General features: G+C 32.3%; 1 protein-coding gene across 4 annotated transcripts in view; it reads left to right on the top strand.

Annotated features, from left to right (window-relative positions):
- Nucleotides 1–25,458, top strand: part of LOC118735866 (dual specificity tyrosine-phosphorylation-regulated kinase 2) — a 188,839-nt gene that overhangs the window by 57,463 nt on the left and 105,918 nt on the right. For 3 of the 4 annotated variants that reach the window (XM_036465849.1, XM_036465847.1, XM_036465848.1), the window contains one exon: nucleotides 8,914–8,980. The exons of the other annotated variant lie outside the window; for it this stretch is intronic. The gene's annotated coding sequence lies outside the window, so the exon portion shown is untranslated. The remainder of the gene's footprint in view (nucleotides 1–8,913; nucleotides 8,981–25,458) is intronic. 4 annotated transcript variants of the gene reach the window in all.

Here is a 25,458-nt window from a genome sequence, read left to right as displayed (position 1 = left end):
GAAAGGTAACAATGAGAATAGAGACACGTTTTCATAAAAATCTGACGAAGCTGAATTATATATGCAACTCGCTCTTTTACATCACTTCAAGTGTTAACAAAAACTTCGGTGTTAAAGGATACAGGATAAAATTTCCTACTGGCCTAAATATTTACAACTTAAAGTATGGACTTATACGCGCTAATATTTACTATACAAGTGTAGTTTCTGCTTTGTGTTTTGTAATTTACTCGTTGTAATTTGCATTCAATCATTCTAAATTGCATTGTTTTCGTAATTTATGATATAACAATTTGTATCGAATGATTTCGTAAGGACGTGGATCACTGGATTACGTACATACATACATGCCCATATGCGTACCTATACACACAAACAGACATGAGAACTACTGAGAATATTATTCAGCTAGGAGAATACAATAAATGAAGCATTTTACAAAGGCTTCCTCAATGTAAATGTTTTCTACGGACTCAGGATAAAATTTCTGGAATACATTTACCTTTAACCCCTAGAACTTTTCATCGGCGACACCCTTCTTTGCATTCGTAATACTTCCAACTTCCAGAAGAAGTTAGAGTGTATATTTTTATATTTTCTACCAAATATTCAGTGGCCGATAGTAAGAATTATGTTTGAGGTCGAGGCATACTTACTTTTATTATATGTAATTGGGAAGGGACAAAAAGGAAGCGTTTAGGTCTATTTGCACACATCAGTGCCGTATCAGTTCAGTATCAAAGTACGTGAAAAATAAAATATCGTTGACTTAGCATTAAATGGAGCGGCGCAGACAAATCCGGAACAGTGACGTTTTTTACCATCAGTTCTGATTCTGTGGGAAATTGGCACAGTTTCACCTTTCGGTAGCGATATAGCAAAAAAATCGCTGCATTACACCTTTTAACTCGCTATTGACTGTAGTAGGTATTATTGAGTGCTCATAAGAAAGGCTTTACGAAAAAAAAAATCCCCTTAAAATAAAAAAATTATAAAAAAAGAAAAGTTAGTACTTCACTGAAGCTAAGCTATTAATTTTCACTTGAAAACTTCATAGAATGAAAATGGATCTTTGGGTTGGAATTTTTTCTTACTTAATTAGATACTATTATTATAACTGCTCATTACCGAGGAACTGCGAATGTACATAAACTGAGAGCATATTCGCGCAACCGAGTCAAATAACTAATGCAAACATTTCGAAGATCAAATAGTAGCAGGAAGTGAAAAATAAATAAAATCACGTTAAATTGATAACGAAAATTAGTAAAAATGAAATTCAATATAAATATGTATAAACAAATACAAATGTAGCATACAAATACATGGCTTCTGCAATTTCAAAATTTGCAAAATTTAGCTGTGATTTATTGATACTTATTCTGCGCATTTAAAAAGTCTAAGTAAATAAATAGTAACTATTACGCTTTAAAAAGTCCACAAACCACAATGCTATATTAACGCCATCATATCATAACATTCTCGATTCCGGCACATTTGCAGCGTTTATTTTGTGAAGACATCACTAATGCGCCGACAATTTAACGCTGAAAGCGAAATCGAATAGCTGCAGCAAAGCATCGAATTGCAACACTCATTTGCTGCAACGACGACGACGACGACGACGACGACGACCTTCAAGTTAATGTGGCCGCAAAATATAAGAAAAGAAAAGCTTGTAAATAAATAACAAAGCACTAAGCTGAGTGAATGGCGTGTATAATAAAAAAAAAAATGTATGAATAATAGCTGCTACAAAGAAAAACAAAATCAAAAATTGAAGTTACGCTAAAGTTGCAAAAATAATTGAGAATAAAAATTATTATCGAGAAGCTTGCAAGCACCGATAAAAACTGCAATGGGCTATATACTATGCAGCGAGTCAAGGCGAAGCGGCAATTGGAAAATTTTAATTACATACGTCGTTTTTATTTTACTCATTTTTTCTCAACTAAGTAAAACGCTAATGACTCGTGAAAGATAGAAGCGATGATGTAATGACTAGAAGGGCCCAAACATGCGGAGACCTGTAACAAAAAAAATCGGAGTATTTTGGAAAAAATCGCAAAAGAATTTTCATTCTTCATTCAAGCGCGGTTTCCTAATTTCTTTATTGATATGAAAAATGTATTATTTACTGATATAGATATAATTCGATTTGTTTTAGTATGCTTAATAAATCATTAATTACACAATTAATTGCTTGGCGCTTACATACATATATATGTATGTACAGTTGTCCACAAAATAATAGGAGTGCGATATTTTGACCAGTTTTGGCTATTTGTCTTTTGTTTATTTAATGTTTATTGTCTTTTTATAAAAGCCTAGCTGGCTATACAACTAACACCATATAAATTCAGATTTTAAACTTTGTATAAAAATTATAAAAATTTTGCAATTTTTCACCCAAATTTCAAACTTTTTAATCAGAATCTTTAGAAAAAATTCTGGTATGCAGTTTTGTAGCACATTCAATTCTAGTCTGAAGAAGTGCAAGTTTCAAGCGGCTAAAAAATTCCGTTGATTTTTGGCAATTTTTTTGCTGGCAGTGTCCTCCATATAAAAGAAAATTGTCGACGTACTTTGTATGGAAAAAACGTGAAACACCTTAACCAAAAAAATTCTCAAAAATCAACGGAATTTTTTAGCCGCTTGAAACTTACACTTCTTCAGACTAGAATTGAATGTGCTACAAAACTGCATACCAGAATTTTTTCTAAAGATTCTGATTAAAAAGTTTGAAATTTGGGTGAAAAATTGCAAAATTTTTATAATTTTTATACAAAGTTTAAAATCTGAATTTATATGGTGTTTGTTGTATAGCCAGCTAGGCTTTTATAAAAAAATAATAAACATTAAATAAACAAAAGACAAATAGCCAAAACTGGTCAAAATATCGCACTCCTATTATTTTGTGGACAACTGCATGTACATTAGCTATGCGGCTATTTACCGTTAGATATTTTACAAAGTAATTTACCCTTATACGAGTAATCAAGCAAGTAATTGAATATTCTCAATAAGCAAATTTATATAATTAAAATGCATGCGATGAATTGATAATTGATTTAGTATTCAGACAGCAGCTAATACGCGTAAAAAGTAATTAATTGAATAGGCGATTTGCTTGCAAGAGGCTCATAAATCAGTTAGTTGCCTGTAATACATTGGTGTATGTGTAATATTACAGTGTGTTCATAAACATAAATAAATTATTTAAATATGTGTACGTACGTCAAAGCGCTGAGTAACGTCTTACCGGTTTATTGTGCGACGGATATTAAGTAGTTTATCTAAATTTGTTATTACCCTCATGCACTTTGGCGATGCAGTGGTGATGCGGCAACGATGTGATGCTGAAAATAGAAATGGGAAAAAAATAAATTTAATTTATATATTCATGTACATATATTTTTATATATTGAATGCAAAATATTAGCAAAGGATAGTATAGTTAGTGTAGGATAGCACTTTTTTCCCTTGGTCTCTTAGTGGAAAATTAAGCAAGACAACAATAACATTTTAAGTTGGGTATAGCTATTTCAATTTAAAGTTGTGATAATCTCCTAAAATTTATGGTTATATTTAAAATAATATAACAAACTTGTGAACGAACACATGCTGGTTGTATAGGATAGGAGTGGATAGGACAGGATAGGATTGTTTAGGATAGGATAAGATAGAATGGGATAGTATAAAATAGAATAAGATAGAATAGGATATGGCAGGATAGGAAAGGATAGGACAGAATAGGATAGGACAGAATAGGATAGCATTTTTTCCCTGCTATCGTGAGGATAGCTAACCCTGCTTCAAATCGTGTATAAATTATTCTTAGCATCTCCGGTTTCAGACTTACACAATTTATGAATGTTACAACTATATTTGTAAATATCTTTAGTATCTATGTGCTTTTATGTATGTATATACAATTTTGGATTTGTTAAATTGTTAAAAAAATACTGTCTGCCAATTAATACAGGCGGGGAAATATGAAAAATTTAATTTTTCAATTAACAAAACTTGAAGCGTATGAGATATATATGTGTGCATTAAAATATTTAAGATTACTAATGATACTGTATATCAATTTTTTAAATGATTCTGTTAGTGGCTGATGCCTAACAAATTCGTTTAAACTAAATGGTTGTATGACAATTTCTTCACAGAGGTTTGAGTGTTCTCTTCTGACTTTGCGAACTTTCAAAGAGATGATGGCTAATTGCTTGTGTCGATTCCGGATTACTACATGGACAGTTGTCTTTAAATATTTGTATTTCTCGGATTACATTAGATTGAAAGATACATAAAAGCGAAGCCGCGTTCACTTTTCTCTAATCTGCTAGTATCAGTGCAAGTTCAAGTAACCTCCTTTGTTGATAAATTCAATCAATATAGCTGATAATTGATTCTGTTCGGTTGTGCTCTTTGCTTGAAGATGAAGGTCTGACGACCAGATTCAGCGTACGCGAATGTCAATATATTTAGTGTAAATTTTTCGGGAGTAATCCTTAATAATCCTAGAATGTTTGACAAGTTGAGCAAGCTAATAATATAAACATTTTTTTTTTTAATAATGCGTAGAATCTGTCATATGGCTTCTCAAAGGATTCTATGGACCTATTCCTTTTCATTCATTATAGAAATCTATCTTTTGATTTGGTATTTAGAACTTGGGATCCGTCATCTATGTGAAAGGGTTCTATATGTAGGTACTATAGTTACTGTAGAGATTGGACTAATTTCACTGTAAAATAAAAAAATACAATGCTTAGACAACGGATTCTGCTAAAGGGCATCCAAAAAAGTTGACGTGATTCGGCGTTTTTGAAAGATTACGTCTGAGTTTTATTTAGGGGGGGGAGGGCACAGTTTTTCCTTTTCTGCCCATATTTTGATTAGGTTTAGGCGACCACTGACACCTAGTGCCGAAATGCATATTACATTCTTGATAAATCCGCATAAAAAAGGGCAGCACAGATGTGCGGATAACTTTATGAAATTGTTTCGTATGCACTTCTCAAGTATCATATAGCATTACATATTAAAGCAATAAGTTGATGGTAGCTGAATTAACTCCTCAAATGGATACAGTGATAGCTAAGCTAATCTGAAGCCCTTTTCCAAACCTATCGTTTACTCTGCCACTGTTGATAGTGAATGCTCGTACAACATAAAGAACGTTAGTTTTTACAACAAGCTTACCATTCATTTATTGGGTTAAAGGATTGCTATAATAGGATCGTACTCTGGAAAACTTAACTTTGTCAAAAAATGTGTGCCTGGACTTGTGTCATACACAAAAAGAGTATTTGGGGGCGCAATCAATCAATCAATATCGTAGAAACTTTGCAAAGAAAAATAGTCGTGTGCTTGTAGTAAGTTTTCGTTATACATACCTGGGCCTAAGTGGAGTAAGTAGCGATTTAAATTTAGCTAAAGATTTTAGTAGCGTGTTGTGGAAAGATACTGGGAGTTGTTTTCCACAAGATGCTACTAAAATCTGGGTTTTAAACAAGTAAAAAAATGGAATTTATTTTTATAACTACTTGCATATACATATGCACATATGTACATAGGTTTATCTTATCCACTTTTTAATTGCTTCAGGTGAGAAGAAAAATGATGTCGTTTTATAATTACTTACATGTGTATATGGAATATATCGAATGACTAGCGTGCGTTCTCCCACCGACCGTATATGAATATTTAACAGTTTTCATAGTGGAATATTTCCATATCTACTTGTTTAATTGCTATAAATGTTTTAGTGCATGTTCTTTTTAAGGCAGCTGCTAAATATTTATATGAAATCGTATTTTATTCATCAGTTTCATCAGTTCAAACTAACAGCACAGGGAATAGTGTGTAAAAAAGTAGTAAAGTTACATACGAGTACCTACTTAGAATATTGGTTATAAAATGTATACACTTCTAACACATTTTTCAGAGCTCTTTCTCCGGTGCAAAGTGTTTTTGTTGCTTTTCAAAAATTTTTTTTTTTTACAACATAGCTGCAAATGCACATACTTCTATGTTATTGACTTCACTTGGGTACATAAAGACAAAAAGAAAAAGTGCATGTAAATTTGTTTGCATTTTGTGCTGCATTGTTGCCTGCCCTATTCTTCGGTGACAGTTCAATAAACTTCAGGGTGAATGTGACACTCACCGCCAGTGGCTTATGAGTTGTTTCCAATGTATTAAGTAAGCAGATACCTTTGCACTTGCCGGTAGTGATTGCAAATGGTTGCCTCTACGTATGTATATTTTAATTTGCATTAGAAATGCATAGAAATGTATGTGACAGCAAGTGAATATGCATTAGTTGGTGTAAGTGCTTGACCCGTGCACTTGCAGTGCTTATTTGATTATAAGGGTGGTTCGTTTACATAATTAATGGTTTGAAAAAAAACAGCTTTATGTTTTATATTATTTAGTTTTCAAAATAAATGGTAGTACCAAAATAAACAAAGGAACCCCTTGCATTTGTAGAGAAATGAACTACTAAAATTTTACTATTAATTAGAATTATTATTTTTTGCTCAGTTTTAACTCTGGAACTAAAAAGCGAATACTTAATAAGCGCCATATTTTGTTCTTATATCGCAAACAATTTGGGAAATATATGTACATACGTTGGTGAAATAGGGCAACTGTGTAACTCTCATACTACAAAAAGAGAGGTATTTAATAACACAATGCGAGCCCTAACCGTCAAAAAGATTTAAGCAACATTTGTATTTATTTATTTTTTTATTTTTTTTTTTTTGATGCAGATATGCAGATATGTTTATTGATGTATTTTTGCATCAAAACTAAAATTAAAAAAAAAATATCGCTGACTTCTTTTTGGCGGTTAGGGCTCGAATAGTTCAAAATATGTAATTTGCTCTTTTTTGGTATAATATGTATTTATTTAGTGAATCGAAACCAACAATAAGTTTTCAAATCTTACAAACTACCATTAAATTTAAAATTTCTGCGGCAATACTTAGAAATATTGTATTTTTTTTATAAACAATAAAAACAAAATTTGGCTTATATTTTTGGAACACATATAATGTAATCGGTATTTTTAATTTTTTTTTTTAATAAAAAGTAAAGGTAAAATTAAATAAAAAAAAAACAAAATCGCGGCATTCAATTTCAGGCACATGCAAAATTTTGAAAGCTGAACCAAAAAAACCCGAAATACCTCGAAAATTCCGGGGAGCCGAAACAAATTCCGAAACTGTAAAAAAATAAATTCAGAAAAATGTTAAAAAAAAAAATCTGAAAGATCACTCAAACCAGAGCCAAAACTTACCGTTTATTTTTTCAGGAAAAATGTACGAAATTTTGTATTTAATTTTGTTTTAAAAAAATTAAAATTTGTTAATGAAAATCAATACAATATGAAATTTTTTTCATATGTATAAATGTAGGTCTTGTTGACATCAAATCTAAAGAATAAATTAGTATCTTAGTATCAAAATTGCAAATTCCAGAAAGTCAAAATTTTTGTTTTTTACTCTCCTCTGAATAACGCAAAATTCTTTCGAACTTTCATTGCAAGACATTTGTGTCGATATATGCAGATATATAGATCGGCATAAGGGTTAAACCAGCACAAAAAAAAAATTCCATTTTGAAGCCCACAAGGCAACTAACAATGAGGCGACTGTCTCGGCTACTTTGATGAATATACATCAATACCTATTAGTCGAACACAGGGCCATTGTTTATACATTCATATGTATGTATGTAGGTACTAACTAGTAAAATATTTTAAATGCCACCAGCAGCAAATGATTTAAACCAATGACGATGAGAGGCACAGATATATGTAGGTAATCGTTACATACATAGGTATGTATATAAGTGTATGCTTATGCCCCTGTCTATTTATACAGAAACAAATATAAAATTGATTTTAATGACACTGATACCCACTGGGTATTGTTATTTTTAAAATTGGTCACTTGATACCAAAAGTAAGCAAAAAGAGGAAATAAAAGTCATGAAAAAGACAAGTTTTGATAGAGTTGGTAGGGACTTTAACCAGACAGCTGAATTAGTAAACAACAGAAGGTAGGACGTACATGAGTTTATGCAAATACGAATGTGTAGTGTGATGGGCGTGTTGCATTTCCTGCTAACAAACTCCGAGCGTTTTGCTGGCTCTAGAAGAAGTTAAAGCGTTTTTTGGTGTTTACTTGCAGTAGGAAGAAAAAAAAAAAAATAGAAAATCGCTTCTGCACCCACAGCAAGTATGGCTGATCGCCAATAACTATGGACTCTCACTAATTAATTAACAAGCATATACCGCATGTTATCAGTCATTAAAGGCGGATGAGTGGTACACGAAAATAGACAAACAAAATAAAAGTATTATATTAAAGTTACTAAGTTTAAATTAATTTTAATTCGCTGCGGAAATTTTTTAAAATAAAAGTTACATGCTGCTTTTGGTCATACGTGTTTTTTTTTTCTAATTTGATTAATAGTTACTGGTGCTTGTTACGTTTTTTTTTGTTGTTGCTTATTTTCTACAATAAGATACTACAATTTTGTTTTAATTTTATTTTTACCTACCAATTTGCCGCTTAGTCACCTCTGAGATACGGCACTCCTGACGCTAGCTGCCAGCAAGCAGCTGCTTTAATGTCTTTCGAACAAACAACACTCCTTGCAAAGTAGCATAAAATAAAAAATAAAAATTAAAAGTATTTTAGAGTTAAATTCCTTGTCTGTGACATTTACAAGGCTAACTGGTTTCGCTAACAATCACTTTGCATGCCACTTGCTAACAGAAGCTTAATTCTTTAGTGGTTTATTTGTATGTATATGTTGTTGTTAAATTTGTACAAATTTTAAAGCATTCTTTGATTCCATATTAATGTTGAACTTTATCTGTTTTCTTTGCAGCGCTTGTTATAGTATATAGCAACAAATTTTCAAAAAGAGGAAACAATTAAAAAAGTCGTGTATTGAGGTGAGTTATAAATACATATGTATGTATATTCGTCAGTATAGAGATTATTATGTTTACAGTAACGATATCTGAATTTAAAGTTAAAAATTTAATGAAAGTGATACATATTTACGCACAAGTTTTCATTGCTTTAAAAAGGGTTGCCACGTATATTTTATTCCTTTTTTTTTACGGGCAAAAAAATAATTGAACTATAATTTAGAAAAATATTTGCAATAAAATAAAACAAAATAAAAATAAAGTTAATTAAATTTATTTTAAACTTTAAAAATAAAACGAAAAAAAAGCAAAATAAAATAAAATAAAAATAAATTAAATAAGTAAAGTAAAGGAGCGAAATCAAATAAAATGAAATAAAATATCATAAATGTAAAATAAAAAGGTGAGTTAAGGTGACATAAAATATGATGTTATCCGTTGTCAAATTTCTGCAGGCAGAACGAAAAATGACACTGAAGATGGCACAACGCCGAAACCGGTTTGTCTCCAAACCAAATTTGACAAGGGATGACGGAAATTCGTTCCAAAATACATCATACACCCACCCTGTCGGAAACAACAACAACCAAAAAGGAAATGACATAAAATACTTCAATATAAAAAAATTAAATGAGTTAAAGTATTTTACCTTACGTTGTTTCATTCTATATATTTCTTATAACCTTATAGTTAATTTAAAAGATGAAACAAAATCAATTATAAAATATGCATGTAAACGAAACGAAATTTTTGAGTAATGAAAATAACGGAAATGAAATTACTAGGCACGACATTAAGTGAAATAACCTAAAGTATTAAAAAAATTTAATATTTTTTTTTTAAATTCTTTATTTCACATTAATAAATTTTTTTTTTCATTAAAAGTGAAATAAAGCGTACATATATAAGTGATGCTATTTGTTGGTAAAGCAATTCTATAAATATGTATATTTTGTTTTTTTAACAAAATAAGATTAAGGCAAGATTTGTCATTGTTTGTTTCGAAATTATTGAGAATATAACATAAAATCTTTGACTATTTAAACTTTAATGCTTTTTTTGTAATTTTGTTTATAATTGTTTTAACATTTTTCATCAAAACTTTATTTCGAAAAATAAAATTAAATTTGAAGAACATTTGTTAGAATAAGATTTTGCTTCACTGTATTAAAAAGTATTTTTGTGTAATTATTCCTTCCCAAAACTCTTCTGGTCTAATTCATAAAAACGAAAATAGATTTAAAGAGCTTTATGAAGTTAGATTTTCACAAAAATATGGGTGTTAATTAATATATTTTCAGAGGTACTTAAAAAGTCGGTAAAGTATAGACTTTCTCAGGGGCATTTAATTTATAGTCAACATATCGCGCATTTTCTTCAAATACAATTTTTCAAACATGTGGCAAGCCTCCTCAAAAATATTTTCGGCAGAAAAATTTCCTAAATCTCTTTAGTTTGATACCCATATTGCAATATTCAATTTACCTTGTCAATTAAATTTAATTAAAAATTTTCAACAGGTGGCAACCTTCCACAAATATATTTTCGGCTGTAAGTCTTTTCAAACGTCTTTCTTCTGGCAGCCATATTTCAATTTTTACTTCATCTTATCAATATACTTAAACTACAATTTTCCTACAGGTGGCAACACTGGTATTTTTTTGGATTTTCTATATCTTAAGTTAGACCTCCAGCAATACACCGATGAAAACTGCATTCAATTCCATGCATCAGTTTTCGAGTGAAGCGTGTACAAACATACAGACAGACAAAAATTCTAAAAATTGTTGATTTGCCTTCGGCTGCCCTGATAACTCCATTTATTATTTTCTAAAGCTAAAAACTAATAGCTAGTAAATGACTCAAATTTAAAATTCTTGTTTGTTAACACAAACACACAATTATTAGCACTACATTCGCATTAAGTCTTCTCCAATGCAAATAATCTACTTCACTCACATTTCCTGCAGCTCATGCAAACACAGTCTATTTAAATTCCGTAAATGTTGCCAAATTCGCACTTTGAATTCCACGCAAATTAACCACATTATCATAGAAAATGCTATTTAAATTAAGCTCCTACATGCGTGCCTAAAAAGATACAAATGTGCTACGAAGCAGCTTCCATTTCGAGTAAATTTAAAGTCCATTAAGCAGCATACGCACCACATTCGCCTACAAAAATCCACAGCTATTCACACATGTACGCATAGCGCGCACCGCTCACCACTTATAATAGGCAAATTACATTATCAATTTGCTGCTCTATTCATACGCCCCTAAAAACAAGAGCCCCCAAGTAACGTAAGTGTGGAACATCTAGGCAACACATGTTTACTTACTAGATTTGCATGGGTTTGTAAATACATACATGCGTGCTGCCTCATTGTTACTAAAAAGTAACGATACGCTTTTGCCGGCGCGAATTCCAACCCCAAAAACCAAATCAAATTGGTTACCCGCCACACAAATTCTTCTTCAAGGAAATTACGCGCGTGCCCTAAATTGAGATGCTTTTCGCAAGCAACGCTGCTGAATAGATAGACAAGTTAATATATGCGAAAATTGTACAAATTTACATACATACATACATACATGGTGTCTAACAACGATAAAAAAGAAAGAAGCTTACGCATTTGTAAACATTGTGGTGTTGTATGCTGTTGGAACGTGTTGGCAAGTGGCACGTGGTAGACAGCTACGAGTCGAGTATATTGGCATTTGATGGACAAGTAAGGAAGCAAAAAAAAAAAAGGTGGAACAAGTGCATTAAAAGTTAAAAATAAAAGGCACGAGTGAGACATCTTATCACTATGAGTTCATTTCCCTTTCTTTGTATTGAGGAAGAGTTAATAAAAAAAATTCAAAAAAAAAAAATAGCAAAACCGAAACCGAAACCGAGGTACCTGCCACTAACTTTTTGTTAGGCATAAAAGTAATCTAGAAGCGAAAGAATAAAAGGCGGTGCGTGCTGGCACTTAAGCAAGGGGCCTCAGTTCTTATAGTCGTACCCACCCGAAGTGCTTTTTAAAGCAGCAAAGGTACGTTAGATGTGCAAATTAAAAATACTTCTTGAATTATTTGGGTCACGTCATGGTCAGATCGTAATACGGTCGAAATATTATTTTTTACTTTTACCTCTCCCCTATAAGTATATTGTTGCGACAGAAGTGGTCGGATTAAAATATGTACATATATGTAATTTTCATCAACGAATCTTATAATGGAACGACCTTAGACCTTTTTTCTTTTGACTATATTTTCGTTAATACCCCTTAAAAGTAATTTTTATGGCCCTAGATCTAAATCGGTGCTTATAAGAGGCCACTTTTGACACAATTGTCAATTATGGAGACTATCTTGTAAGCTCTTTTCTGTCTTTTGAAAGATCTGCTAACGAAGAGGTCTCAGCATTATTCTGCCTATATTGTAGCAATAAGTCTTCTAAAAATAACAGTAAATAAAAAATTACTTTTTATATTTTGTTATAAAAAAAAATATATATCTTTATAAAACAATAAAAACTAAAATTAAGCGAAAATTAAATTAAAAATTTAGTTAGAAAAAGAAAAAGTAAATAAAGTAATTTTGAAATTTAAAAAAAATGTCTTTTTAAGCACTTAAAGCTAAATATTAAAAGAAAATATAAATTAAAAAAATAAAGTTCCTTAAAATTAAGAAAAATTTTAAAATATAGATATGTATGTACATATTTATCTTTTTAAAAGAATAAGGTAAAAAAAAAATGAGAAAAATTCATTAAATAAGGCCACAAATTCATTAAGTTGAAAAAAATATATATATTTTACTTTTTTAACAAAATGTATAATCTTAAAATTAAAGAAAGTTACATTAATTAAAAAAAAATAAATAAATAAAAACAAAACTCGCCGCCGAGAATTCGAACTTCGGATCTCTCGAATGGCACGCCAGCGCTTTTCTCACTTGGCCATTGCAACTGTTAGAGCAGCGCGAGCCAAGTGATATACACCTCCATTTGGAAAATGGTCAAGTGCTTTCTATCAAAAGAGCTTTTCACCATGAAAGTTGACATGGGAGCTTTGTTTTTGTCAAACTTTCATGCCAGAATAAACAAAATCTTTCAAACTAATTTGCCTACTATCGTTTAATTGTCTTACAAAACACCTGCAACTAGCTTAGCCAGAATCGGCCCGCGAGTTTGATTAAAATGCACATCCCCTAGAAAGCGATAGGTCATACTGTGGCTGTGGCACATAATTTTATAGCGCTGAGAATTTTCTGGCGCGACCCTCACTCTCATCACAAGCATGGCAATCCGAGCACAAACATGTAATTCTGCAATCAACAAACCTCTGACAAAATACACCTGACGCTTGCATCGTTAGCTTTGACTTGGCGCTAGATGAAGTAATATTTTCTTTCTTAAATACTATTTACTTATGTATGTATGCACGAATCCATTCTTCTTGTGGGTCGCCGAACTCTTTTCCAATTCAACCCTGCATCCGCCTTATTATTTCGCTTTAGAACAAGTCCTCCTATTCCGGTGCTTAATGCACTAATTTTCTCTATTTACCCTTTCGCGGTTTCGCACGAATTTCTACAGCTTCCCACCTTTTTAAGTAGTTAGTACATAGAGAACACCCGTTAAGTGCACACACTTCAACCTTGAGCTCTCCAGCATTTGCTAGGCTTAGTGACTATTCAAGCGAAAATAAGCCCAGAAAGTCTATAATTCGCATACTTCTGTGCGCATGGATGGGTGTCACAAAAGTGTGGGGAAACTAAGAAAGAGCAACAATGTGAATAAAGGCAACAGCAAGAACAAAGGCAATTTAATATTTATTTTAACAAAAGCAATCGGTTGCAGAAGGAGCAACAATAGAGCGGATTTTACTAAAGCCAGATGCGGCACGTGAACGAAACCATTGACTTCAGTAATGTGGAGTTCAGTTGCGGCGCAGGTGAAACGCACTTTAACAGGATTAATTACAAAGTTTGTAGAATTTTTTTTATGCAATCACTGAGTGCTTCAGCTGCAGTTGGGTGTGTGGGAGGAAACTTAAAAGTTTACTTTCAAGTGCGCTAGGGTTTCGATGTAATTTTTTTGCGAAAGAAATAAAAGTTATCCTAGGTGAGGTAGCTGACGTACTAAACTGTGAAGGAGTTAAGTGTTGGAAAATAAACTTAAAATTAAAAGGAAAAAACCTAACTAAAAATATGTACATGCATATGTAAGTATGTATGTTCGTGAAGACAGGCGATTATTAATTTTAATTTATTCACTCATATCTAAAAATATATACGTATTTAGCTGCTTAATTTTAGCAACAATTTTCGTTTTTTAAGCGCAATCGAGTAACACCGCTAGTTAATTGTGTCAAAGTCGTTGAACTTTGCTTGACTTCAATTCGCACTGCATAATTTTCGTGCTGATACACTCAAACAATTACGCAATTTTACGTAATTTGAATTTTGTTAAATGTGTTTTTTTTTTGTACTTTGTATCAAACAAGAACCGCTATATCATTTCAATCGAGGAGCACTGAACTGTGTTCAAAAGAAAACAAGCCGACGATAACTTTTTTTTTCTGAATTTTCCCAATTAAAACTGTGGGAATAATGGAATTAAAACATGTAGCGTATTAAAAATGTTTGCTTAGTCACTGGATGCGGGAGAATAATGGGCAAGAACTAAGATGAGGAAGTAAAAAAGAAAAAAAAAAGGAAAAAGAAAAAATAAGAAGACACAAAAAAAAAATGAAACAAAGCAAAAAGTATTAAATAACAAAACAAATTTGGGTAACAAACCAAAATTTTTTATGTATATCGAAAAAAGAAATTGTCGCTTCACTTATTTTTTATGTGCTTAGCAGACAAATATAAACAGACGACCAGAAATAAAAAATTAAATGGCTTTAAATAAATACTTTTTTATCAGTCTTGGAATGATTATAAAAAATACATACTTATTCAAACAGCATCAAGAAAATTCAAACAAAGGCCGTTAGCGAAGACAAATAAAACACAAAAACAAGCAGAGTTAAAATAATTGGCAAGAGAATTAAAAAGCTGCAGCTTGCTATTGCCATAAATAGTTCGCAATCGTTTCATGCAAAATAGCACTCAAAACTGAGCACGTTGGGACAAAAATGAAACAAAATCGACAAAAATATTATGGTGTTATTAAAAGCTTTGAAACTACAAAAATACTCACATTGACATCTAACAGATTTTGCATTTTGATTTTGATCAAGCCTTATTAAAATTTAACAGAAACATTTTTTATAAAAAAAATTTAATTTTTATTTTTATTTTTTTTTTGTGAATGGAGCAACTTTTCCCCTTTTGAAAGTTAGTTTGTACAAGTTCTGCTAAAATGGAGCATTTTTTATAAAGCTTGTAAAAGTAACGATCATTTCACGGGTTTCGTGTTCTTAAAAAATTCCTCTTTTTTTATTTCTGCTTATATTTTGCTCACTCTTTTATACTTTAGTGCTAAGTATTTTACATTTCACTAATAAGCAGATAGGTGTGGCAGCCCCATTCATGTTAATATTTTAGTTAAAATTTTCGGCTGGTATTACCATTGCTTTTCGCTTAGACTAGATGCACATATGTATAACTATGATTTTCATGAAAGATGGTAACTCTCTCTAAAAATACCTTCATAATTTGGTATTTTTCAATTCTTTTTGCCTGATGCCCATATATGTATGTAGTAATATTTTAAAATCTTTACTCACAAATTAATTTGAATTTAGTTTCCTTAATTAACCCTTTCAGTACCATAAACCTTCAAGAAAAAAAGGTTTGGTTTTGGATTGCGTTTTTGATGTAGGAAAATTAAAACCAAAAAAATTTTGCTAAAATTATAAATTTTAAGCTGCGAAATGCTTGAAAAATAGCTGAAAAATCTTGCTTTCGGAACATACTGAGCAAAATCTAGACAGAGGTTGGCAATAAATTTCGCTAACCCTTTGTCAAATTCGGTTTGAAAATTTGGGAATATATTTTTTATTTGTACTTTTTCACCACTTTTTACTTTCTCGACCCCACTGTTCGGCGGCGGGTGGCTTGAGTCGTTGCACCGTATCACACAATTGCGGAAGCGTTTTTTTATGCGCCGACCATGTGTAGGCGGCCACGCAAAAGCATTTACAGTGCGAGAGCACTCGCAAAAACTCATTTAAATTTCAATGCAGCAAAGGAAATTGTTTGTGTGATAAAATTCCAATCACAATTTTTATTAATTTATTTTATAAAATAAAAAGATGCATATTTTTAGCTAAGCAAAAGCAAAAAATGCTACAAAAGTGAGTGCAAAAAAATATCAACACACAGTTTAATCAGAGTACATTCACTTATTTACGTATATACTTATAAACAAATAATAGAGAAAGGCGGTCAAAATAATAAAAATAACGTTTGATTAGAAATAAAAGAAGTGGGTAGAAATGTAGATAGATAAAAAAAAGTAAAGTGTAAAGGATTAGCATAATAAGTAAATAGCAAAAACAATCGTGATAATGGCAACAATGGCAATAGACAATGGATTGTAGAACAAAATAAAAATAAAAATAAATAAGGCAACAGAGTCATTGACATTTTGAAACCTACACAAAAAGGGTGATACGCCGTTGGATATAGTTATATATGTATGTATGCTGGTACACCCAGTGAGCCACATAGTTGATGGAATACAATAGTAAGACTAGCACCACATTTACGATATCTAATGACGCATTTCGCTATAAAGTTATAAATAAATCGATAGGAAATATCGATAGTAAAAATGTAATCGATAAATATGATTGACAAGGTAATTTCCGATGATTTTTTGAGAAGTAATCGAGATGTCTTTAAAGAACAATGCCCTTAAGACCATCTAAGGCTCGAAAGCTTGGGCCTCGCTTATTTGAGCTCATTGTCGAAATTATTTTTTGATGGCATTGTGGAAGGAACTTATTTCTGGAGATGGAAATTATGAATTTAGAGTTCCTTTAATAATCCAATTCTTCGCAGCAAATCGGACTATATTTGTTCAAAAATCTTATTCAATAATGAGATTTTTGGGCAAGTCTTCCATTGCAGGTCTAACAAAATTGGGATGCATAGAACCACAATATTTATTTAAGTTCTCGAACTCGCTGTGTGAAGTTCCCCTAATTTCATTTAGTCAGATCCAGTACTCGAGTACCTAGTCCAAAAGATAGTACCTAAGATATTGTGAATATGTGGAGTGCGATTTTCGAACTGGCTGTACGTAACGACTTCTGACCATTTCTGACTAAACCCCGGAGAACGGGAAATACTTATAGTGCTTTGTTAACACTCCCACAACAAACGACCAACCAACTTAATCAGCTAACCAATAGAGTACCATAGTTAGCCGAAACGTGGCATTGTTAGTCACCTTTTTCTAGGACTTAGCCTCGATTTTGAAGGTGTCTTGGCGAACAAGGATGCTATTTAATACATAGATTCAGCTCCCTGTTTCGTCATGATATTGGAGATATTTTTAACCGACTTCAACAAAAGGACAAGGTTATCAGTTCGTCGGAATAATTAATCTAAGATTTGTTTACGCATAGGTAAAACTTATTAAAGGTTTTAAACAAATCAAAAATAAACTTCCATAAATTTTTGCTAACTGGCATATCCCATTTTGAAAAGTACACACGATCAGCAACAACTATACACAGTATAAAAAAGCAGAGAAGCATAGGCCTTCGTTAAAGAAAGCCACAAATAGGCCAAATAAAATATAAAGGAGAAAAAAGCGCAATATTTTCAACTACACGCCGACTTAGTCGAAAACCATGCAAATTCTTGCCAACCGCATGGTCATGAAAATTCTTTGCAATTGTGAAATTCTACAAATAATCCAGCTGAGTATGCCGCCACCGCCATTGTGAATTAGCATATTATGCATGAGGCTTCTTTAAGAATTTCGGTAGACACAAAGATTAGCTACGTACATTTTTTGTATTCCAGACATCGAAGACAAAACAATACTAATTTAATAAACGCATCGAACTAACATGATTACTAAGCGCGCTAATCATTAGATTTGACTATTTCATCATCACTATAGTCATAACTAACTAACATCGTTCGACTTGTCCGCGCTCTACCGCTCGACCCACTACTACATTTCACCACATTTCGCTAATTTCGGCAGGCAGCGCTCAGTCAACTCATTTAAGTCATTGTGACGTAAACGAGTATGCGCTAACAATTCGCATGAGCCCCTTCAGCCCTTACTCCATCAACCGCGCGAGCGCCAGTACCGCCGCCTTCCGAACAGCCAGCCGGGGCTATTATCTCAAATGGTCGTTTAACCTTACACGCGGCGCGCTGAATTTTGCTGGTGAATAATAATTTAGTTTGAGTTTCGTATGGAGCAAAAAAATAAAATACCAACAAAAACAAAACATCAATAAACAAAAAATTGCGCGAAATCAGCATGAGCGTAACACAACGAAATAGAAATTGAGCAAAAACATAGCAAAACAAAAAATAAATAAAAATAAGCATGGCAACAAAAGCAGGAAAGCGGCAACAAACTAAGAGAATTCGCCAAAAATACCCGTAAAAACTAAACAGCGACGAAGAGTAAATAAATAAAAAATAATAAAAACAAAAAATACTTACACATAAATAAAGAAGTCAGCAAGGTGACGGCCCGGTGTTTGTTGGAGCACGTTGCGCATGAATTTGGCCAATTTTGACAGCTTATCAGCTTTCAGAACCAGCGGACGAGGAAGAAATATTTGAAGCATATTAGTACTTTTGTTTATGTATTGTACAAGCTGATATTGTTTTGCTGTTACCTTTTTTTTTTTTTTTTTTTTTTTTTTTATTTCTTTATCGCATATTTACACTATACGACAAAATAATATATTTTTTGGAATATTTTAACAATAACTTCTGCAAAGTGCAAAAAATACTCACAAAAATAGCAAAGTGCAAAAAATAGAACACAATAACAACAAAAATAACAATGTTCCGAAAACCGCTTCTGATAGAGCGGAACAAAAAAGTAGATATGCGTGTAACAGCGTCCACCTATGAGGAGTTAGAGGGTTAAAGTGTTCCACAAAAAAGTTCCCCGATTTTGTTGCATATAAGTGCTGAACACACCGTCTGCAAAAGAGGCACCACTCAAAATTTCGCATTTTTGAAATTATGCGCTAAAAATGTATACAGAGAGCTTTTATTTGCCTTTCCGCAAAAGCTGGAGCATTTTTTTTTTTATGATTTGGTAAAAATCCTAAAGTAAAGTCTCCCTTGCCCATATGATCATAATGTGCTAAGAAAAAGTTTTTCGCATTGTTGTGCCTTTTTTGAAGACGGAAGTTTCCTATGCCGATTTCCCTAAATATGTGCAAAAGGGGAAAATTTTCGCCTGCGCCGATACACATACATACATACATTTCTTGCTGTCCCCTGTACCAGAATCCGACGCCGAAACCTTGTTATTTTTTTTATTGTGTAGTACAGTGTTATCTGCTTCGTGCACGAGCGTTACTCAATTTTTTTTTTCCTATTTGCTGTTAGCAATTATTTTAGCACATGTTTTGAATTCTAACTCATTTGTTTTCATTCGCATACAAATTTGTTGCAATTAAATTTGAATTTCGTAGGAATTTTTCCGTTAGTTTAAATGGGCGATTTTTTATGATTTTTGTGAAATAAATATGTAGCTGCCATTTCTGAAGGTGAACTTTATATGAATTATAGGTAGTCATTAATATTCTACTAATAAAGAAATAATGCTGATTTCAGTTGCGAGAATCGAAAGTGATAATTAAAATGTTCATGGAATTCAAACGAAGAAGCGGAAAAAACATTTAATTTTTAATGTTCTGGAAACATTCTACTTCACATAGAGTGAAGTTTTAAAAAAATATAAAATGAAGGGTTAAAAAATTTCATTTAAAAGAGATGTGTTAATTAAAACTATTTTTTTAAATATTTTATCGTGCTATATACTCCGATGCGCTAATCTCAGCTTCATATGGAATACGCATGCATACAGTGACTCAAACAGCTACATTTTTTGTTATGTTTCTATAAAAATACCGTCCAAGTTTTAACTAAAACCATACAAATCCCATAATGCATAATTTAGGAAAATTCAACAAATTTTCATCAAAATTTCAACTATTTAATCTGAATCTTTAGAACGTGTTTGGGTAAGCAGTTTTATAGCCCAAAAAATTTTAGTCCAATGAAGTGCAAGTTTCAACCAGCTAAAGAATCGCGTTGATTTTTGATAATTTTTTTTGAAGATTTTTTTTGTGTTTTTTTTTTATACTATAATACAAGTGCAACTTACAAAAAGTGGCACTGATTTTTTTAAGTTTTCGGTACGAACGATCTCCCGCATTTTATTTCATAAGAAAATCATGCTTATATGGAAAAAAGTGCGAAAATCGGTCATAAATAGATTAGATTATATTCGGGTGGTAGCCCCAGGCGTAGGACAAACTTTGGTCTTTAAAACTTTAAAAAGCTATACTATTGAAAAAAGTAATGGGTGTAAAGAACGCAATTTCGAAGCCGACCGTAGTCAGAGCTTAGGTTGACGACAGAGAAATTGCTAGAAGAGCTGCTCTGCTGTAGAGCTTGTAAAAAAGGTGTCAGAGTGTGTGTGAAGATTGAATCGAGTTTTATCTACAAAGTTTGCTCCCACTTTCGTCTAGCGAAAGCTAACGACTTGCACCCTCTTCTTTCTCGAAACACGTTGTATGCGTTAGACAGTTTCCTGCAACATCAAGTGGCCTGGTGTCGATGTTAGTCTAACGAGAAAATAATCAGAATTAACCAAGTCAGAGGTTTCATGACTAGAACTGAGCCCTATTTACGAGAGATACATATTCGCTTATCGAAGTCACATAGTTGAGCAGACGTCGACCGCTGCTTTGATGAAGTTTACCTTTGTATAAGCAACTTTCACCGTCCCCTCCACCAAACATTAATTATTTCATGTTAAACCCCTCTGATACTTCCTCCCATACTACTTCATAGTTTGCACAGCGTGCAGTTTCTAGTGATAGAACGATACGAGTACCGAGTACAGAAAATCGATACTTTTCATGAGTACTGAGTAGTATCGAGGATTCGATACTTTTCGACAAGTACTGAGTAAATATCGCGAATACTAAAAAGCATCGGACGTTTTAAAAACTTGTTTAGGTAAATTTTTTTTTAGTTGCGTTCCCCAACTTTTCTGGCTTAAAACCTGTAAAACTGTCAAAAGGTTAAATAAGCCAGAGACCCGAGTACGAGAACGCTTTCTGGCAAATGCCTGTAAATTCTTGCACCTTCTTGCGAGTTAGGGAACGCAAGTTTTTTTTTTTCAATTACATTGAAAAATGTTTAAAAATTACCCCATGGGCATAACGCTCATTTACTTCAATACTGTCATAACTCAAAAAACCGAAAAATTAGTATATGTTTTGTTCTGGTGAGCTACTGGTAATCGCTATGAAATTTTTATACAACATAAAAGAAGAAGCAGCAGTCAAGTGGACATTTGGCTCGGTTAAAACTTCTTAAATGATTGGAAAACGAATCTCTCGCCATACCTTCGATAACACTGGTCCACACAAAAAAAGTGGTACATATATGTTTTTAACCAGACCCACATATCTACATGTATTGAGGTCCATTGGACTCGTTCACCTCTTAAATTTGGAGTCAATTGCGAAAATTGTGAAAAAAAATTGGCAAAAACGAGTCAGATTCGGATTCAGTGGATCGAAATAGGTGGCGGCAAGTGGGTCTGGCTAAAAGCACACACCAATTTTGTTTGCGCCGGTGTAAGGAATGGGTTAGGAGGGTGGTCTTCGGCTCGATAACTTGGCAATTCTCCAGAATAACGGAACCTTCGTTTTCCAATGTATTCTACCTTGGTCCAGCCGCCTTTCGAAGAAAATTGTTGTAAAAGGGAGCTTATCTTTCCTTTAGGCAATGGCTGTAGTTGCCTTTAAAAGCTTCAAATAAGCCTTTTGCTATACACATTTATTTTACGCTTTTAAACTTATTGCAAGTTCTTTTCAAAAACTCCGTTCGAAATGCTTGTTAGATCAGACTTCAGCTATTAAAAGCAATGTCTATTCAATTTACAAAAATAAAGAGGTCATATGTATATATATGTAAACAAAGCGATCTGATGTTTGTTAACTTTTCGCGTTTGCCCTGAAAATACTTGGAAGTACGAGTATTATCGATACTTTTTTGCAAATATGAGTACTGGCATCGATTCTTTTTTAGAGTATTATAAATGAGTACTAGTATCGATGCTTTTCTAAAAAGTTATATCACTAGCAGTTTCCACCTTATTTTTATTTTTTTTTTGTTATCTGGAACAATTGGGGGGAGAGTCTCATGAAGTAACTCATTCTTTTTTTGTCTACAAAGCGATTTTCGTTTTATAAAGATTTATGCAGAGTCCACTGCCTGCAGGCTACTTAGTCACCAGTTGCAAGTATGCTTGGATTGTGACGTCACGTATATGCTACCAACTGAAATTCTAAAACGAAAATTTTTTGACATTTGAAACTTGCACTTTATTATAATAAAATTGAGTGGGCTACAAAATGGCACACTCAAAATCTTTCTAGAAAATCGAGTTAAAAAGCTCGAAATTTTTACGAAAGTTTGTTGAATTTTTTTTTTTTTCAAATATGGCACAAAATAAAAATAATTCGTGCGAATACAATTTTTTCGACCACTGTATTTACGTAAATATTATATAAATATTTTTTTATTATTTATTTGTTAACTTACTTTATAAAAGTTTAGTTTGCTTTATGAATACATAGATGAATTACATTTAAAAATAAAATAAACATAAAGACCCGCAATTTATCAAAATACATTAATTTTTGTGTGTGTGTTTGGCTTTTTTTTTTTTTGTAAATATGGAGTTATCTAAAATCGAGGAATTTCATTGCCGAAATCGGGGAATTCTGAAAAATGAGTTGGCTACCCTGGTATGAATATAATGTCATCCAATCTTACTGACTTGAGGCGTTTGCAAGAGTTTATCGCCAAACCAGCTGATGTTTGAGCGACCGGCTTCTCTTTGGGGCTGACTTGAATGTAAAATGATATCTGGAAGAAACTTAAGAGAGTTCTCGTCTTAGATCTGGAGGACACATTCTTCGACGCTTTCACAACTTTTTTGATCTTGGATTGCAACATTCCTAGTCTTATGTACTTACGGCTCTTTGGATAAAATTCTCATTTCGTAACACCCGTGCGCACCAAACGACAAATAAAAAAAATCAAATATTCTTCTGTGAAATCTAGTAGGAACCAAATTCACAAGTAGTTGCATTCATACTTATGTGTGTATATATGTGCATAAGTAAGTATGCGAGGGGGGCAAATGATATAATTTTTCATAAATTTTAATTGTAGCGATTAGCACAGCGTAAACGGTAGATGGTTACATAAGTAACTAAATTTGCATAACTAGCTAAGAATGCAATTCCAACTAAAGGCCTTTAGGTGTGCAAAATGACAGAGTGAAGTGAATGTGAAGGCGGATTATGCAGGAAGGCTTAGAAAAATATATACATAAATGCGTATGTATGTATGTATGTACATGCACATTTATTCGCATAAACCGTTATGTGATACAAGTACCAGTGCATGGCACACAAAATTTATTGCATCACCGCTCATACCCAACCTCAAGTAATTGTCAAGTGTACCAACTGCCTGACTGACTGACGTCTAAGCGGCAAGCAAATTACGAAGCGGTACAAGCTTTGCGCGCGTGAGCGAGCGAGCAGGCATTTGTCAAGTATTAGCTGCTAAACTTGAGCTGTTTTATTTTTAAAGCATTTGCGTATGCAAAAGCAAAAAAAAAAGAAATTAAAAAAAAAACATCAAGAAGAAACAATAAAATGAAAAGAAAGCGGAAAAATAAAAAGCGAAATTCAAAACATTTCAACTAAAAACAGAAGCCATTGCGTTTGATATTTTTAGATTGACACACAAAAGCGACAACGAGAAGCAAAAAAAAAAAAAAGAAGGAAAATCTTAAATTTTTCACCGCATACTGTCCCTAATTGTATTGTAAATGAATGTGTGTAAGTGTATGTATGTAAATATGTATGCAATTTCAATTGCTTAAACGTCGCCAAGAAAAGCGAGCACGACATCTATATTGCCCTATTATCTCACCGCGCTGTGACAATTAAATAAAAGTTTAGGTTTCGTAATCAGATACATAATTGTTATGTGAGTGGCGGTAAAAGCATACATGCATACTCACATACCAGCATATATAAATATGTCAGTACAAAAGCAGGTGGCTAGGCGCACTAATTTGGCAGCTATAAGAGCGATTTTTGGCAGCTCAAAGCTGATAGATTACATACATACACGTACATACTTGAGCAACTATAGCTCATATGCAGGTTGCGTTGGCTAGCAGAAAAAAAAAAAAACAAAAAAAAATTAAAAATTTATGAGTTAACTAAATACACATAAATAACACAGCAGTTGCACAGCCCGCTGCAGTTTAATAAAATTAGTTGTCACTGTCATTTATTTTATCAGATTTATTTGACTACGGATTTATCAGCAGTGACCCACTTACAAGTGCATACATAAATGTTTGCCTACCTTGCCGCCAGCTGATTGCAGTGCTCGTGTTCCTCTTGTTGATAAACAAAAATCCCTCTATGTATGCGCACTTTTGTTATCAATTATTTTTTAATGTGCTGTTATCTTTTTCAATAAGCTTATATTAGTTACAAGTAAACTATTACATGATATATATCTTCGAAAGAATTTTTTGATAAAAACAATTAGCTATTTATTTCAACAAATTTTTGTTGAATTTGCTTCAAAGAACTTTGAGTGAAACTTTGAATTAAATTTTGAGTATATATATTATTTGAGCGTGATTTGTGTTTGAGTGTGAACTCAAGTTGATTTTGTGTTTAAGCTTAAATTTTGAGTGAAAACTTGAGTTTGAGTTAGATTTTGAGTTAAAACTTAAGTTTCTGTTTAAATTTAAATTTAAGTTGAAATTTCAACTTCACTTTGATTTTGTGTTGAGTTTAGATAAGTTTCAGTTGAATTTTGAGTTTTAATTAAAGTTAACATTTTAATTTGAACTTATGTTTGATATTCGGTTTGAGTTACAATTCGAATTTGAATTAAAGTCTTTACTTGAATATGAATTTGTATGTAAGTTATGATTAGAGTTTGAGTTTAATTTGAGATTTTAACTTCTGTTTGATTTTGAGTTCAAGCTTGAGTTATAATTTTAATTTGAGTTGAGATTTTACTTGAGTGAAATTTTGAGTTATAGTTTAAGTTGGAGTTTAAATTTGAGTTTAAGCAGAAATTTGAACTTAGTTTTGGTGTTGTGTTCAAATTAAAGTTTGAGTTATAATTTGAGTTTGAGTTTAAATTTAAACTTGACTTAGATTTTGTAATTGAGTTATAATTTGAGTTTGAGTTGTAATTTGAGTTTGAGCTGA

Source organism: Rhagoletis pomonella, unplaced genomic scaffold (genome assembly GCF_013731165.1).
Source record: "Rhagoletis pomonella isolate Grant_MI unplaced genomic scaffold, Rhpom_1.0 Rhpom_scaffold_00003, whole genome shotgun sequence".
NCBI classification, from domain to species: Eukaryota; Metazoa; Arthropoda; class Insecta; order Diptera; family Tephritidae; genus Rhagoletis; species Rhagoletis pomonella.
This window is presented reverse-complemented; position numbering and strand designations above follow the sequence as displayed.